The sequence below is a fragment of the Heterocephalus glaber genome, unplaced genomic scaffold (assembly GCF_053883595.1).
Source record: "Heterocephalus glaber isolate CG9 unplaced genomic scaffold, H.glaber_assembly_v1.0 deba00000594, whole genome shotgun sequence".
NCBI lineage: Eukaryota > Metazoa > Chordata > Mammalia > Rodentia > Bathyergidae > Heterocephalus > Heterocephalus glaber.
In genome coordinates this window covers 29,367,861-29,383,429 of record NW_028258151.1, presented here as the reverse complement: position 1 = coordinate 29,383,429, position 15,569 = coordinate 29,367,861, and the positions used below count along the sequence as shown (strand labels likewise).

Sequence of the window (15,569 nt, the reverse complement as noted above, 5' to 3'; positions counted from 1 at the left end):
AAAGCAGGATAAAATTTTGACTTCAAAGAATCCTGACCATCTAGGGGGTAATGACTTTCTCTGGGAAAAGAAGATGGTAAAATTGGGGAATAGTACAAAATGTGCTTCAGGTCTTTCAAATGTTTCAGTTGTGAGGAAAATCTGCTATGAGTACAGTAAAGTGTACACATTTGTTAAATCTTTGAGTAGGTGAATCATGTCGGTTGTATCACTGGCATGCTTCAAAATCTAATGATCATATTAACAAGCTAAAACTATACATTGCTGTCTGGCAAAACTGGATTCTCATGTTTTGGTTACTGTATAATCTAGGCGATATTATTTGATTTCATTATATTCTACCTGTTTAATTTTTAGATGTGTGCAATACGGCAATATTCCCTAGCTTCCAGTGCCACTTCAGCAATGCAAAGTGTGTGATATAATACTTGAAGCAAATAAGTATCTAGTATGTGATACCTAGGAGAAATAAAGAAATAGTGGAGTACAGCCAAAGAAGAGAACAGTTAACTGAGAGGGAAAAGAGTTGTTTGTTCCACATGTTAGTAAAATATTCAAATTATTGTTGCTTGCCATTGGATTTAAGTGTTAGTAAACCAATGAGGACTTGTACTTAAGTATATGGATACAGAGGTGAACACCGGAGGCTGTAAAGATGATCTGAGAATGAGAAAGCCTAGAAAATGCTTGCACTAGATTTCTTGAAATAACGAGGCAAGGAAAAATCATGTAATTATTTATAGAAGCCGAAGAGAAAATAGGAGTTATAAAAAGGGAAGACTTCAAATGTGAACTATTTTAAGTAGTTTGGTATGAAGAAAAATAGAAAAGTGGCTAGAAGTAGAGGGCTGTGTGTGTGTGTGTGTGTGTGTGTGTATGTGTGTGTGTGTGTGTGTGTATAAGCATTTCAGCCTGTTAGACTCAAAGGACAGGCCATTAGCCCAGGACAGATGCAACTATGATTTTAATGATACAATATGGATCAAGATCCTTGACAAGAAAAGACAGGATATAATCAAGAACATAGATGAAAATATTGTTCTTAAACAAGAGAAAAGCACTTTCTCTGAGTTTAGAAGAAGAACATTGAATTCTCAGTCCTGACTGTGAAACGTGTTCACATGTGAAGCCAGGACATTGTGGTAGTTTATGTTTCTCCATTGCAAAATTTTCTGTAAAAAGGTATGTGGCAATGGTCTCCTCTGAGAGAAAGTGCACTTTCTGGAACTTGCTTGTCATTATCTGTCTGTTTCTTCCCTTTCAATGAGGACTTGAGCATTGGAATGCTCCATGAGGGACATTTTTTCTGATGGAAAATTGAACTCAGGCCCAGCTCTCTTTTGCTAAAGAAGAGTAATGGTGTGTAGGAAATCACTACTCGGGGTTCAAATCACCACACTCATTTCGGAAAGTCATAGAAGGTCCTCAGGGGAGATGATATTTGAGAGTTACTGGTGAAAGCTTTTGGGAAATAAACAGGATCCAAGACTGCAAATTCCATGTCCTCTAAAAATCAGCTTTCCAGAAATAGGTTCATACAAGCTGTAGTCACTGCTGAATGTCATGTTTTTATTACTGTGATGACATAAAATCTCTTAAGCACTGCTAGTAGCAAAGGTAATCATGACTGGTAATAAAACTGCTCTGTGCCCATTCAAAGAGAGTTTCAATTTAAATGGCACCTGGAAAACAATGCCTTCTGGAGGTGGATAACCTGGGCTGGTTTGACTTCCACAGGAGTTTATGAAGTGTCCTGTGCTTGGTAATACTCAAGCCCTGTCTATAAATCATGGTATCCAGCTGGCTGGTGTGTAGGAGCATAAGTCATACTGTGGTTCTCAATTTGTTACAGATCAACTGTTGATTTTCTGAACTAGCTCCTAAATTTAAGATAATTGTAAAAAAAAGGAATGCGTGTTTGTAATGTGAATACTCCATCTCCCATTATCTCTCAAGGTTTTTGTTCATTTTGTTGAAACTACTCTTTATATCACATGTGCCATACACACAATGTTCTGATTACTTTCTAATGTGTAATAGAAAATAGAACAATTTCTGTTACTTTCCAGAACCTTATCTGAGTTAATTATCACAGAATCCAGAGAAACAGACATTATGGTCATGTAAAACAATGAGTAGACTGACATTTCGAGACTGAACATAATCTTTCCAAGACCAGTTGGAGTCAAATTCATTTCCACCATTGAAATTAAGGGAGATGCTGAATCAAATGTCTCTTAGAAGTTTTGAAACTATTCAAAAATGAAAAAGTACCTTTTGATTTCTTTAGGCATTCAAATATCAATTTTATTATCAGTGAAGCTATAGTGATAAAATGTGCATTAGATGAAATGGATTATATATTAGGCCATTATCATTACCCTAAAACTAGTCCTTAGGTTGAAAATTACAGTTATAGTTCCAACTACTTTCATGGAGAAATGAAGCCTGCCTCTTGGCTTCCAATGGGACTGGTGCATTGGTCCTATAAAATAGAGTCACTTTCTCTTCTTGTGCCAGGGAAATGTCAAATTGTACAGAGATTGATTCCTACTTATTACTTCCAAAAAAGCCAGTGGTATATCAGAAGAAAGAATAGATAATTACCTCCAAAGCTGACACATACATTTTTCATTAAAGGCCATTCTTCCAATTTTATTAGTTTAATACATTGAAGTCTTTCATCTCCCTCCCATATTATGAGTTGTAGTCATAAATGTCTTGATTAGTTCAGGTTAAACACTACTAGGACTCTTGAAAAAGTACTCTATTAGAGGTATTCTATATGGTAGATGCACAGAACAATTTCTCATTGTACTTTGGGGTAGCACACTGAGATCTAGCAAGGCATGCACTGGACTCCGAGAAGCTGTGTTACACTAAGAAAGCTTGATTAGGAGCTGGAATCTGTAAATTGTGTGTATGGCATAGTCTTGGATTCAAGTCTTGTTCTGCTTACTGGAAATCATAGGAGGAAGAGCACAGGATGTAGATTACTTGACTAGACTCAGTTTTTAGCAGAAATGATTGCCTTAAACACTTTGCTACAAATTTCATCTATAAAATCTACCAGGCCTAGCCCCTTTTTTGGGACCAGCATATAGGGAATAATTTTGGACAAGCCAATTCTTACTTTTTAGTGCTGGCCTGAATCTCTTCTTATCCCTTCATTGTGACTAGCAAAAGGCCTTGCAATATGTGATTGTTGAATAAAAGAAATGGTACGTGGGTGGATGGATGAATAATTGGTATAGAAAGTGAGGCTCTTGAGGCTGCTTTTCTCTCATACCCTCTCATTTTGTTCCTTTTCTAGAAGGTGTAAACAGATGCATGCTTACTAATTAGGTGTCTGCTTCTCACTTGAATATAACTCTCATCTATATGATAGTTCTCTGTTCTCTGATCCAAAATCCAGACTCCTTCAGTGGTTTTCTAAGACTCAGTATGTACACAGTGGGGTTACACACTGTAGAATAATGGCTATGTATTTTGTGAAAGCCCCCAAGTTTATATTTTAGTTTCCCCTGAGGAATAATAAATTCCATATGTATATATTATATAATATATGCATGTGTGTGTATTGCAATTGAATCCTAAATTGTAGAAGCAGGCAGTATTTTCTAATGTTCATGATGTCTGGGTGCTATGATAAACACTTGACATAGTTTATCTCATTTAATCCTCACAGAAACCGAATGAAGTGCTTACTGTCATTATCCGTATTTGATGAAGAGGATACTGAGCCTCTCAGAGAATTCATAATGTGTCCATGGTCATCTAATTCCAAGTAATCAACAACGAATGCATTGAATACACACACGTCAGCCTGGACCGGTGGTTTTTTGTTGTTGTTTTTTTAAGAGAAAACCGACAGAGACAGAGAAGTAACAGGTGAGCAGTTTTCTCAATGCCAATAGCACAAGGGACTGGGAACCCAAAAACCAGACTAAAAGGGGCCCAGCATGGAGCTGTAGGACTTGTAGGTCTGGAGAGTGAAGCACTGGCTTTTCCCTGACACAGCTGGGAGCTGATTTCCAAAGTTGGTGCTCAGATTTCTGTGGTATTAGGAGAATCATAGCTTCCAGGTCTGATCTTTTTCAGTCTTTCAGCATTTATGAGCGTCCCATCCCTCGGTGTGCTAAAAGTCTAGGACTTGAGTCTGGCCTGGGCTCTCTCTGTATTCAGCTTTTTTTCTGTCTCACCCACATTCTCTCAGGATGCCTGGGATGCCTGTGACCAGTTCTGAGTTTTAATTTGCAAATAGCTTGGCTCTGCAGAGAAGACAGGATGGCAGCTGTGTCTCTTCAAGGCCAAGGTCTTTTCATGTGCAAATTAATCAGTAAATTATTTCAGTTTTCTTTGAATATCACGATATTTAATATGTTCACTTAGATCTTAGTTGTGTTTATTTATTGAATTTGATACATGCAAGGAGATGAGGAAAGGGATCATTTGCATCAACCCATCCTAATTATGTGGTTCTCAATGAAAAGGTATAATATTTCCAAAATAGAATTGTTTAAAATTTTGTAGTTAAAAGTACACTGAGGTGTATAGAATTGTGTGTGTGTGTGTGTGTGTGTGTGTGTGTGTACTGGAGGAAGAGTTGAGTCCGTTGAAAACTACAAACTTCTTCAGAAAGCATGCACTGTTTTGATCACATAGCGTCTTACGCTCCTCTCAGAAAAAGAGGATATTGTTTAGGAGTGAACCAGAGAAAGTCCTGCTTTTATAACTCTACCTTCTGGGAAGATATTTCATATTTTTTGATCATAAGCCATTATTTGCTAGTTTTATGCCCTTTTAAGGGTTAATTTATCTTCTGTTGTTTTCCTTATTTGAATTAAATGATGATAAAAATAGGACTGATCTCGTAAGCTTATTGGAATCAGTGAGTTTGGACATAGGAAGCATGTAGAATAGTAAGTTACTGGCACAAAGTAAACACTCATGAAACGCTTTCATTACTGTTATATCAATCACTTAGTGCACAAAAGTCCACCTTACAAGGCAATCTACCCAAGTAAGAAAGGATACAAATGCTGATTTGAGCTTCTGTATTTAATCATTCTAAAGAGAATGTTTAAAATTCTCTAGTCGTTTCTTAATGAAAATCCAGTGTGGATCAAACAAAAACACTTATTCAAGGCCCTGAGGAGGTGTTTTCTGTCTTATTGTAACCGGTTTCCTGGAATCTCTCTAGTCCTCCCTCTTAGGTCCTCAAATTGTGAAAATGTCCTGGCTTATTTTGCGATATAGCCGAGATGAGCCCATGCCTGGCATGGGCCATACAGACAGCAACAAACCCAGCTGCATCTAGGACACCTCAGCTGGCTCCTTTCCTGATGTTCCCCAATTCAACAGTTTATGAGGACTAGAATAATCTCGTGTTTTCCTCATCAGAAGGTCTAGCCTAATGTTGTAGGCAGAGTTCAACCACGGTGTGTGATGTCTCAGCTGGAGCAGAAAGCACCAAGGCAAACAAAGAGGATTTCCTTTAGACAATGGAAAAATGTAGCAGCTTTAAATACAGCTACCGTTTTTTATGTAGCAGCACATAAACACCCCAGTGAAGTTCAAGAAGGTGGCAAGATGTCTTGAGTATTACTTGAAGGCAAGTCTTCAGATTCTGGCTTCTGTAAAGTTGCTTTGCTGCTCTTTCTCTTTTCCTGCCCCTTCTCCATTTCACTTCCTTCCCGATGACCCACTCTCTGGCTTTCTTTAGATAATGTGAAAATACTGACTGTGCAGATGCCAAGGGTGAAAGGGATCTTCCTCCTCCCTGAACTGCATGTAGCAGCTCTCCTTTCTTGTTCTCACAGGAATGTTTGTAATCTTGCTGGAAGTACGTGTGTGTGCCTGCAATGTATATAGAGGGATAATGAACAAAGCTGCACATTAACTACGTTTTAATAGGCTTTGATTTAAAAATTAACTCGAGGAAAACAAAAATTAAACTCCTGATTTAATAAAAAAAATAGACCTTGAGTAGTTAAAATGGTTTCTGGTTCTAACCGTATGGTGAATACAACATAGACTGTATCATTGTAGTTTAAACATTTTACATCCAATTACTAAGTAAATAAAAAATCCTTATAAGGCAAAATAATAAAATAAAAACCTACAAAATTTTCTGAGCAAAATGTTATGAGATATATTTGATGGAATCTACTAATGTATCCTATGGAAATTCATGAATCCCACACTAGAAACTGTGCATTAACTTGGGCTATGGCCTTGCTGTACAGTATGTGAGCTACAGATGTGTTGAAGTCATGGCCTCCTCTCTGTGCTGTACAGCAGAACCAAGCCAAAAGAAGGTGGAAACCCGAAATTGACACCTTCTCTTTGTAACTCTGACAGTTTCTGCCCCTAAGCTACAGATTTTATCCTGTTCTGTGCCATTCTTATAGGAAGCAGATTGAGCAACCTGATAAAGAGTTGTTCGCTTATTTTATTCATTTAGCCTTTCAGATATTTATTGAAGACCTCATGTTACTTTGTGTTAAACAGGGTTGAGTTATTAAAAGTGACGAAATTTGGTGCTCTGACATTGAGCACGTCATATTCTAGAAGAGGAAGATAAATACACAAACAACTAGGTGTAATTCCGTGTGTTGTAAATGGAGATCTATTATGGGCTCACAGAGGAAATGAGCCTCATTTTACTGGGAATTTGACCAGAGTGAGGACACACATCACCAAAAATGTAATGTTTTACTAAATTTAATGGGATATGTAAACATCACCAAGAAGGTTAAGTGTTATAATACTGTTTTTCCAAGAAATAATTTGGTACTACAAAAATTTCAATGGTTGTACACTATCCCTTCTATGGATACAACACATTTAATTTAATCACTCATTTTTAGTCAAGATGGTGGTCTCAGTGTTTGGCAACTATGACCAAAATTATGAAAAATTTATATAGCTAAATCATAGCATATGTCCTTGATTCTATTCTTAGGATACAACTCTAGATGTATGATTACTGATTGAAAGAACCATCAGACTTTTAAAGGTTAAATACATATTATCAAGCTAGCATTATTGAAGAGTATGGCTTTGTGTTTCTACAAACTTGAGTTCAAAATATAAAACATTTCTTTTGTTTGTTGTTTGACAGTAGGTAAGCTACTTGTCATTACTCATAGTTTCTTCCTTTTTAAATATGAAAATATTAATACTTAGTTTAAAGTTTTGCCTTAACAATAGTTATTAAGAAATACCTGAATCTTCCTAATATTTTTGATAGTAGGTACCAAACAACTGCTAACCCCTGGCAAGAAAACCCAAGTTTTCTAAATGTTTTTGTGTCATAAATTAATCTCCAACAGAAAATGTGCTCTGCCTAAGGCATTAGGTAGTGGTGTTACATTCCATTTGTCATATGACTCATTTCAACAATCTTAACTCATTGCTCTTAAAAATAATTTGAAAATTGCTGCAGTGTGTATAGAGATTCTGCCTGTAGAAAGTAGAAAGTAGAAAAATAGTAAGAAAGCATTGAGTAAAATTATTATTCTGCTACTTATTATCCATGTCCTTTAACCTCTCTGAGCTGCCCTCAAACCCTCTGAAAAAAGGAGAGTTACCTATTCTTTCTGCTTTGAAGAGAGAAATGAGCAATATAAGTTAAAAATATAGATAGATCTCACAGTTATTTTTCTGACATAACCTATTATGGCTATTGGTTTTTGAATCCACTGTGCATCTTTTCATTTATTAAGAAGGAAGCGATATTGTGTGAAATGCATACTTCTTTCATACTTGTCAGTATATTTTATTTTCTGTATCATACTGATGTAGGGCATTGACTAGGAGGACTTGTATTTATTTTTGAGCTCTTGTCAGCACTCCATAATTAACATTGCCCAGAAGAGAAATGCTATTTTGCCTCTTGCATCAGCAGCACGACTGTCAGCAAATAAGGAAAGCAGCATTTTGCCACTATTGGCTGTGAGTGTACGAAGCAGAAAAGAACAGCTGGATTTTCACACACTGAGCTCTGTGAAGTACTGGCATTTAGTGAAATCTGTATCCAGCTTCTACCTACCTCTTTTGGTTTTAAGAATGTATTTAAAGAGGAAAATGTCACTGTTATTGCAACATCTAATTTTAAACTCCCAATTTGTGAAATTTATTTATCTCAAAGTTGTTTTTCTCACTGTCATTTTACCTCTTTGACATAAAAATGTAAAGTGAATGTTGCTTGCTTAGTAACTGGTTTACTTAGCTACCTCCACTACTCTTATTTTCTTTGTGTCCTGTATTCCCTGTAATGTTTTAAATCTTTCTGGTTTCCAGTTTGGTTTAAAAGTATAAAGGCAATGGAAAAGTTAAACTTTTTTTTTAAATGAAAAATTGCAAAGCCTACATCTTGCAATAACAAGGTGATGCTGTAGGTTGGCTATCTTTAAAGAAGGCGAAAAAAGAAACTTGTGGCTTTCATATTTACAGCATGCAAAATTAGATAGTCAAGGTAATTTTGATAAGTAAGATTTTGTTGTTTTGTTTTTAGTTTTTAATTGCATACATAGGGGGATTTTGAAATCAAAGGGTTTTGGAAAGCAATTTTGCAACAGCTCAAAATAATAATTGTAATATCATGACACAGAAATTCTGCAGATATAGGCCCCAATATTTGAAAACATAGACCTACACAAAATCTCGTAAGAAAGCAATATTATTCACAATAAGCCAAAGTGAAAACAAAGCAAGTGTCTCTCAACTGAAAACTAGTTTAATACAATGTGGTATATCCAGACAATTAATATTTATTTGAAAATTAAATGGGGATGAGTTACTGATACATGTTGCACCATAAATAGTGCTCAAGGAGTGAAGCCCGGGCAGCTGTTATCGGACTCTGTATAAATTGTCAAAAACAGGCACATCCACAGCAACAAAAGCATAAATGAATGGTTTCCAATAGTTAGGGCAAAAGAAATTGAGGGAGACTTACCAGGGAGTATGAATTTATTTTTGAAGTGATAAACTGTTCTAACTTAGTTATTGTTGATCATTATACAACCCAAGAAGATATTAGCAACTGCTGAAATATACACTTTGAAAGGGTAACATTATATCACAATAGAACTTCTACAAAGAGTAATACATGTATATATGTATAAATCAAATATGGAAAATGGAACAAGAAATAAGGAAGTTATGACTAAAAAATGTATCATCATAAATTTTTCATGTTAAACTTTTCTAAGCATACTGGTTTATTTGTGCCTATCAATTTTCCAAAATATTAGACTTCAATGGATATATTTTGATTATATCTATGCTTCCTATTACTCTCCCCCATGTTTCTCTTTCTTGCTCCCTTATTCCCTTCCTCTTGCCTAATAATAGTCTCTTTTTTACCTTCATGTCATCTTTTTTAGGTTCCACATATTAGGGAGGACATATAATACTTAGGGTAATACTTGTCTTTCTGATTCTGGCTTCTTTCTCTTAACTTGATCTTCAGTTCCATCTATATTCTTTCAAATGACAGAATTTCATTCTTCCTTATGGCTGAATTTTATATATATATATATATATATATGTTTTTTTTCTTTATTCATTCATTTATCTATTGATGGACAACTAGGTTGGTTCCATAACTTGGCTATTTTAAGGTGTGCCATAGTAAATATGTATATGGAGGTATTACTATAGTAACCAGACTTTAATTTCTTTAGGACTATATCAAGGTGTGGGATAGCTAAATAAAATTGTAGCTCTATTTTCAGTTTTTCATTTTTATTTGACATTTCTATCATTAATGACTATTGAGTTTCTTGAAGTAAACCACAACATACGTAAACATTTGTTTTCAAGAATAGGTTGTTGCCAACCACTCTCAAGATTTATTATTTGTTGTTAAGAAATGTATAGGATTTTGATAGTCATTGATTCCTGCCTGGTGAGTCTTCTAGACCGGGAATTGTACTTCAGGAATTAACTAGGAACTAAATAGCCTCGGAACCCTAGAGGTGGTTGTCTTCTATACAGCTATGCTGCCATTATACCTCCTTGTGTGAACAGACTGCCAGCAGCAATTGAAGATGTCCTTCATATCCTCTTTGTCTGGAGGAAACTGGGGATACTCAGTTTTTCTCACTAAAAACAGATTTCAAAGTTTCACCTAGCTAAGTGTGGCATGTTGGTAATTCATACACCTGTAGGCCACAAATTCTGACAGCCAACCATGAAAAATAGGGAAACAAGTGGGTCTAAAAGCTTTACGTGTCTTTTCAATAATTGAAGATTTAGTATAAGGATATTGTAATGGGATCAAATCACACTAATAACAAAATGAACAAAGGAGAATAACAAATGGAGGTCAAAACGTGCTGTCAGAGTCCTGTATTGTACCAGTTAAGATCTTCAAGAAAGGAATTAATGCAAGTTGAAGTGTGATTGTTCCAGTTTTAAGAGAAGGTAATTCTGTCTATGTCTGGTTTCATTAAGGCTCTTGGGCTAGCACCTGAGTAATTCAAAGAGAAGACAGATGTGAAGGGTGCCGAGTGTGTGCAGGGGAGTGTGTATTTATCCCACCCTTTGCTGCAACATGCGTGGATCTATTAACTCTCTAATATGCAATGTCTGTTATGATTTAATCTCATATAACTTTGAGAGCAAGTAACTTTGCAACTCAAGCAGTGTGATCACTCCAAATTTAGAGCAGGGAAACTTTCGCTGTGTGTGACACATCTGCTATGGGGTAGGGGATGTGAAGGGAGTAGGATTAGACGTACAGTTGTATCGCCTGTTGTTCAGTGATAGATGCTTACACTAAATTAAAAAGAGTGTGTTAACTCTTTCTCTGTCAATTTGCATCACATCAGCTCACAGCTGTTTATACAAGGGAGATTTTCATATGAGAACAGGTCTCAAGTGGGAAGTAATGTCCATCTTCCTATATAAAAGAAACATCATCATAGTACTTGATATGTTACCAAATTATTTCAAGAAACAGTTACTCACACCTCATAATAATCCCTATTGTGAATGTTCATATACTTTATAATATATGGAAACTAAGTTTCAGATTTTAACTTTTAGTAACCTAAGTATAGGAACAAAAATTAGGATAGAAATAAATGAGAGAATCGTATAACATTTCAGAAGTTCATAGCCTAGCACTATTCCAGAAATCACTAGAATGATAACCCATTTACTACTTCAGAAAGCATTGTAGGTGACTTTATTTTAAACATCTCTGAGCAGAGAAGGAAAGTGAACATCCCAAGCTATAAGCCTGATCTATGTTGAACAAAGATTTTGAATTCAGTGTAACAGGATTTTTTTTTGATAGGGGAATACTTGAGATTGAACATATGGAGAACTGAGATACATAATCAGTCTTTTTAAATTTAATTTTAATTTTTATTTTTATTTTGAGACAAGGGTCCCACACAGTTCCCTAAACTGGCCTGGGACTTGCAATCCTCCTGCCTCAGCTTCCCAAGTGCTGGGATTATAAGCCTAACCTGGCTAGTACAAAATAATTTTTAGACCTATGTTTTTATTTGAGGTTGGATATTCTAAGCACAACAAAGATATTGGGCAACTATTTAGCTTTAACTTGTGCTATGAAAAGTGAATCATCACTGTCCTGCAGCCCTTGATTAATTTCTTAACAGAGTAGTCTGCCTAACACTTCATTTTACCCTTATGCATTTTCAAAATTGTTACAGCTCACTAGGAAAACCCAAGATCCAATGTGATATTGATTAGGAAAAAATGTGGAAAATGAGATTTTGCCTTCCTCAAATTCCCACGATTTTTTCTGGTGCCAGGACCAGTTATAACCTTTCCCTTATTCCAGACCTGCTCTCACACAGAAAGATCATTGGTCACATCTCAAACCAACCAACCAAATAAACAAAACAAAGGATGAAGATCATTTGACCTCACAGTAACTAGAACCAAATTGCGGACACAGTAGCATCCAATAGGGGGTGCTAGAGGGGAAAGATCAAAATCCAATTACCTTGTATTACCTTGCATTACCTGCATTACCTTGCATTACCTCCATTACCTTGCAATGGAGTAATTCATAAGAATTCCCCAAGTCGTATTGGAATACCATCCAGCTCTTTCTAAGTAGAGCTCCTTCATATCCTTTAACTGTGTAGAGGTGAGAAACTGTCAACTGTGAAGTTCACTTTCTTTTCATAGTCTTTTTATTGTGTTTGGCTTTGTTCTTAGGCTGTGTTCCTGATGAGCAGAGGTATAGATGCCAACAACTGGACTACAGGTTTTCTATTCGCATGCAGGTACTAGGAGTGTTTACCAACCCACAGCTCACAATAATCACTGTGACCCATATTTTATTCTTTTTCTTAAGAAGCATTACATAATACAATACACTGTGTGGCTTAAATAACAGAAATTTGTTAATTTTTTTCACAGTTCTAGAAGCAAGAAATGCAAGGATATTAGCTGGATTAGAGAGAGAGAGAGAGAGAGAGAGAGAGAGAGAGAGAGAGAGAGCAAAAGACAGAGAGGGAAAGAAGAGAGAGAGACAAAGACAGAGAAAGTATAATTTCTTTTTCTTACAAAAATACCACTTAATGGTATTAAAGTCCCACCTTTATGAACTTACTTATTATAAATCCTATATCAAATTATAGACACATTGATGCTTTAAGGGTTCAACAGCTGAATTTTTGAGGGTACAGCACAATCTGAACAACCCTCTATGCATCCCCAGAATTTAAAATCCTTATATATGGAAAAAACATTCACCCGACCTGAAGAGACTGAAAAGTTCTACCCCATTGTAGAATCAATTCAAATATCAATATGTCAACCACGTTAGAGATGCATGAGACTTGAGATGCATATTGAGAGAAAAATAATCTCCAGCTATGAGTCAATAAAACCAGACAAAGTTTGTAATTCCAAAGTACAGTTGGGGACAGGTGTATTTTGGGCACTCACATTCCAAAAGAATGAAGTTAGGGTACAGAAAGGGTAACCAGTCCCAAGCAAGTCCAGATCTAGCAAAGCAAGTGGCATTTGCTTTTAAGGCCCTAGAAGATTCTTCTTTGGCCGGCTGTCATTCACTCCAGAACCTCTATGGTGGCAGCATTGTCCTACAGCTCTAGAGGACAAACTCCCACTCTCCACCTCTCAGAGCCTCATTGTGGCCCTGGCCCCTCCATTCTGTGTGGTGCCCCCCAAGAGAACTTGGGCAGGGACCTTAACCTGGGGACACTGGACAGTGGCTTTCTAGCTCCCTGAAACCATGGAGGTGGCCCCACTTTCTAAACTGAGGAGGAAACAGGCTTGCTCCCCAGGCCACAGTGAGGACAGCAGCCTCTTGATCCCTGAATTGCTCCTGGAATCATTCTACCCTTTATTTTTTTAAATCAGTGTACCTTTGTAATGCAGAATAGTGGTGCTCCTCTTGGAGAATCAGTGCCTACATCGTATCTTAATCATTTTTGATCCTTTCTCCCTTACTTCTCCTCCTCCATTCCTCCTCCTCATTTCCAATGTCTGTCTTCTTATCTCCTACCATCTCTCCTGTATGTATTTTCATATCTTAGTTTGTTCATACTTGAAGGCCAACATGCATTCAAACTCAGGCAGCTTTATTGCCCCATCCTGTAGTCCCTGAAGTCTGACAGCCTTCCTTCCAATTATCTCTCCCTACCTTAGTTCCAGCTGGCAGTGTTTCCACTGGAATAATTCTATTTCTGTTCCTGGCTTCAGTTGAAATGGCTCCTAAGCCCTCTCAGTAATCTCTTTATGGAGTGAATTGTGCCTTGTCCAACCACACCTTTGATGTTCCATCCAGAATATGCATTCACAGTTTTTGAAATGTATATTGGCCAACAATTTTCCAAATCTTCAAGTTTTATTGTCCTTTTGTTTTGCTGGTTAACAATTCCTTCAATTTATCTTTCCTTGTTCACATTTTGCTACAATCAGTAATGAAATAACAGCTTATGCCTTTAATCCTTTGTAGAAAATCTCTTCAGCTAAGTATCCAATTTGTTCTAGTTTTACCTTCCAGGTAGCACTAAATTACAGTTCACCTGTATCCTTTACCACTTTGTACCAAGAATTGTCTTTCTTCCCATTTCTAATGGACAGTTTTTGTCTGAGACCTTACCAGAAACAGCTTTAATGGCAGTACTTCTACCAATACTCTGTTCATGATAGTGCATCTATCCTCCTAGATGACTGGTGCTCTCTCTATGGCTCTCCTTTTTTTTAATCTAAGCACTTGCAAGAATTGCCATCGATGAACATATTTTTACTAACAGTCCTTTCAAGGGAACTAGCTTTTAGTAACATGCAGTTCAAAACTTCCAATCTCTACTCATCATCCAGTTTCAAAAGCCACCTGTATGGTTTTAGATATTTGTTACAGTATTGATAACCCACTCCACATCACCTACATCTTTTTTTTTCTTTTTATTAGTATACGTTTGCAGTACATAATGATTACATTCATCATGGGGAGTCTGTACATACACATAACACATCTAACTTCATCCCCTTTTTCTCTCCTCTTTCCCCCCTCCCTTCATTTCCTGGTCTCATTTCCCTTTGCAAAAGATCTATCTCCCTGTTTCTTATTATCTGTCTTTTGTTTTGTTCTTTAATTAATTTATTTTTTTATTACACTTAGGCTGCCCAAACAAAAATACAACAGACTGGCTTTTATAGAAATTTGTTTTCTTGTATCACTGGAGGCTGAAAGCCCAGGATGAAGGTACCAGTACCAGTAAGATGACTTTGGGCTGATGCCTCTCTTCTTGCATTGCAGATGGCTGCTTCTTGCTGTTTTCTTACAAGATCTTTTCTCTGTCTGATACAGAGAGAGAGGGAGAGAGACAGACAGGGAGAGAGAGTAGGGGAGAGAGAAGATATTTCTTGTATCTCTTCTGTTTCTTGCATAATAGATCTCCACTTTCTTTTAAAACCTCTTTAGCCTCAAATACTTTTAAAAAATCCTTATCTCAAAATGTAGTTACATTGGGGTTAGAGTTTCTGTGTGTGAAAAGTAAGAATACACCATTTGATCCGTAACAAGTAAGATTATGTTCACTGACTCAGGGTAGTTGTTTTCCAGGCCCTGGATCTTTATAAGCACTAAAGAGACAGAAGAAAACTTTAAAAAGACTGGTGTTCAGGGCTATTTCAGAACAGTCAGAATCTCCCAGTCAAGGACAGAATATCTAGATTTTTAAAAGCTCTGCAGTGATTATAAATTTTCATCTTGGATGAGAATCTGACTTAAGTCCTTAGATAGCTATTAACCCAACTGTACAAAATGTATAGAATGTTGCAAATCTTTTTAGGGAGAAAAAGGAGTTGGTACTGGCAGGGATACATAGAACATATATTTTAGTTTATACACTAAAATATGTGATAAAACAGACACTATGTTATAATGTGCACCATTATATATACTTACAATATAGGTATAAGATAGTAGACTAAGTGTAGAAACAGACAGCTATGGTCCAAATTCTGATTACATTGCTTTCACACTCCTAAAAGAAATAGAATGGTGATACTAGTGTTCACCTTTGTTATGAAGAACCAGA

At 36.4% G+C, this 15,569-nt stretch overlaps 1 protein-coding gene across 25 annotated transcripts in view; it reads left to right on the top strand.

Moving 5' to 3' along the window:
• Positions 1-15,569, top strand: part of Lrrc4c (leucine rich repeat containing 4C) — a 1,178,862-nt gene that overhangs the window by 203,381 nt on the left and 959,912 nt on the right. For 23 of the 25 annotated variants that reach the window (XR_015448996.1, XR_015448995.1, XR_015448997.1 and 20 more), the window contains one exon: positions 3,689-3,891. The exons of the other annotated variants lie outside the window; for them this stretch is intronic. The gene's annotated coding sequence lies outside the window, so the exon portion shown is untranslated. The remainder of the gene's footprint in view (positions 1-3,688; positions 3,892-15,569) is intronic. 25 annotated transcript variants of the gene reach the window in all.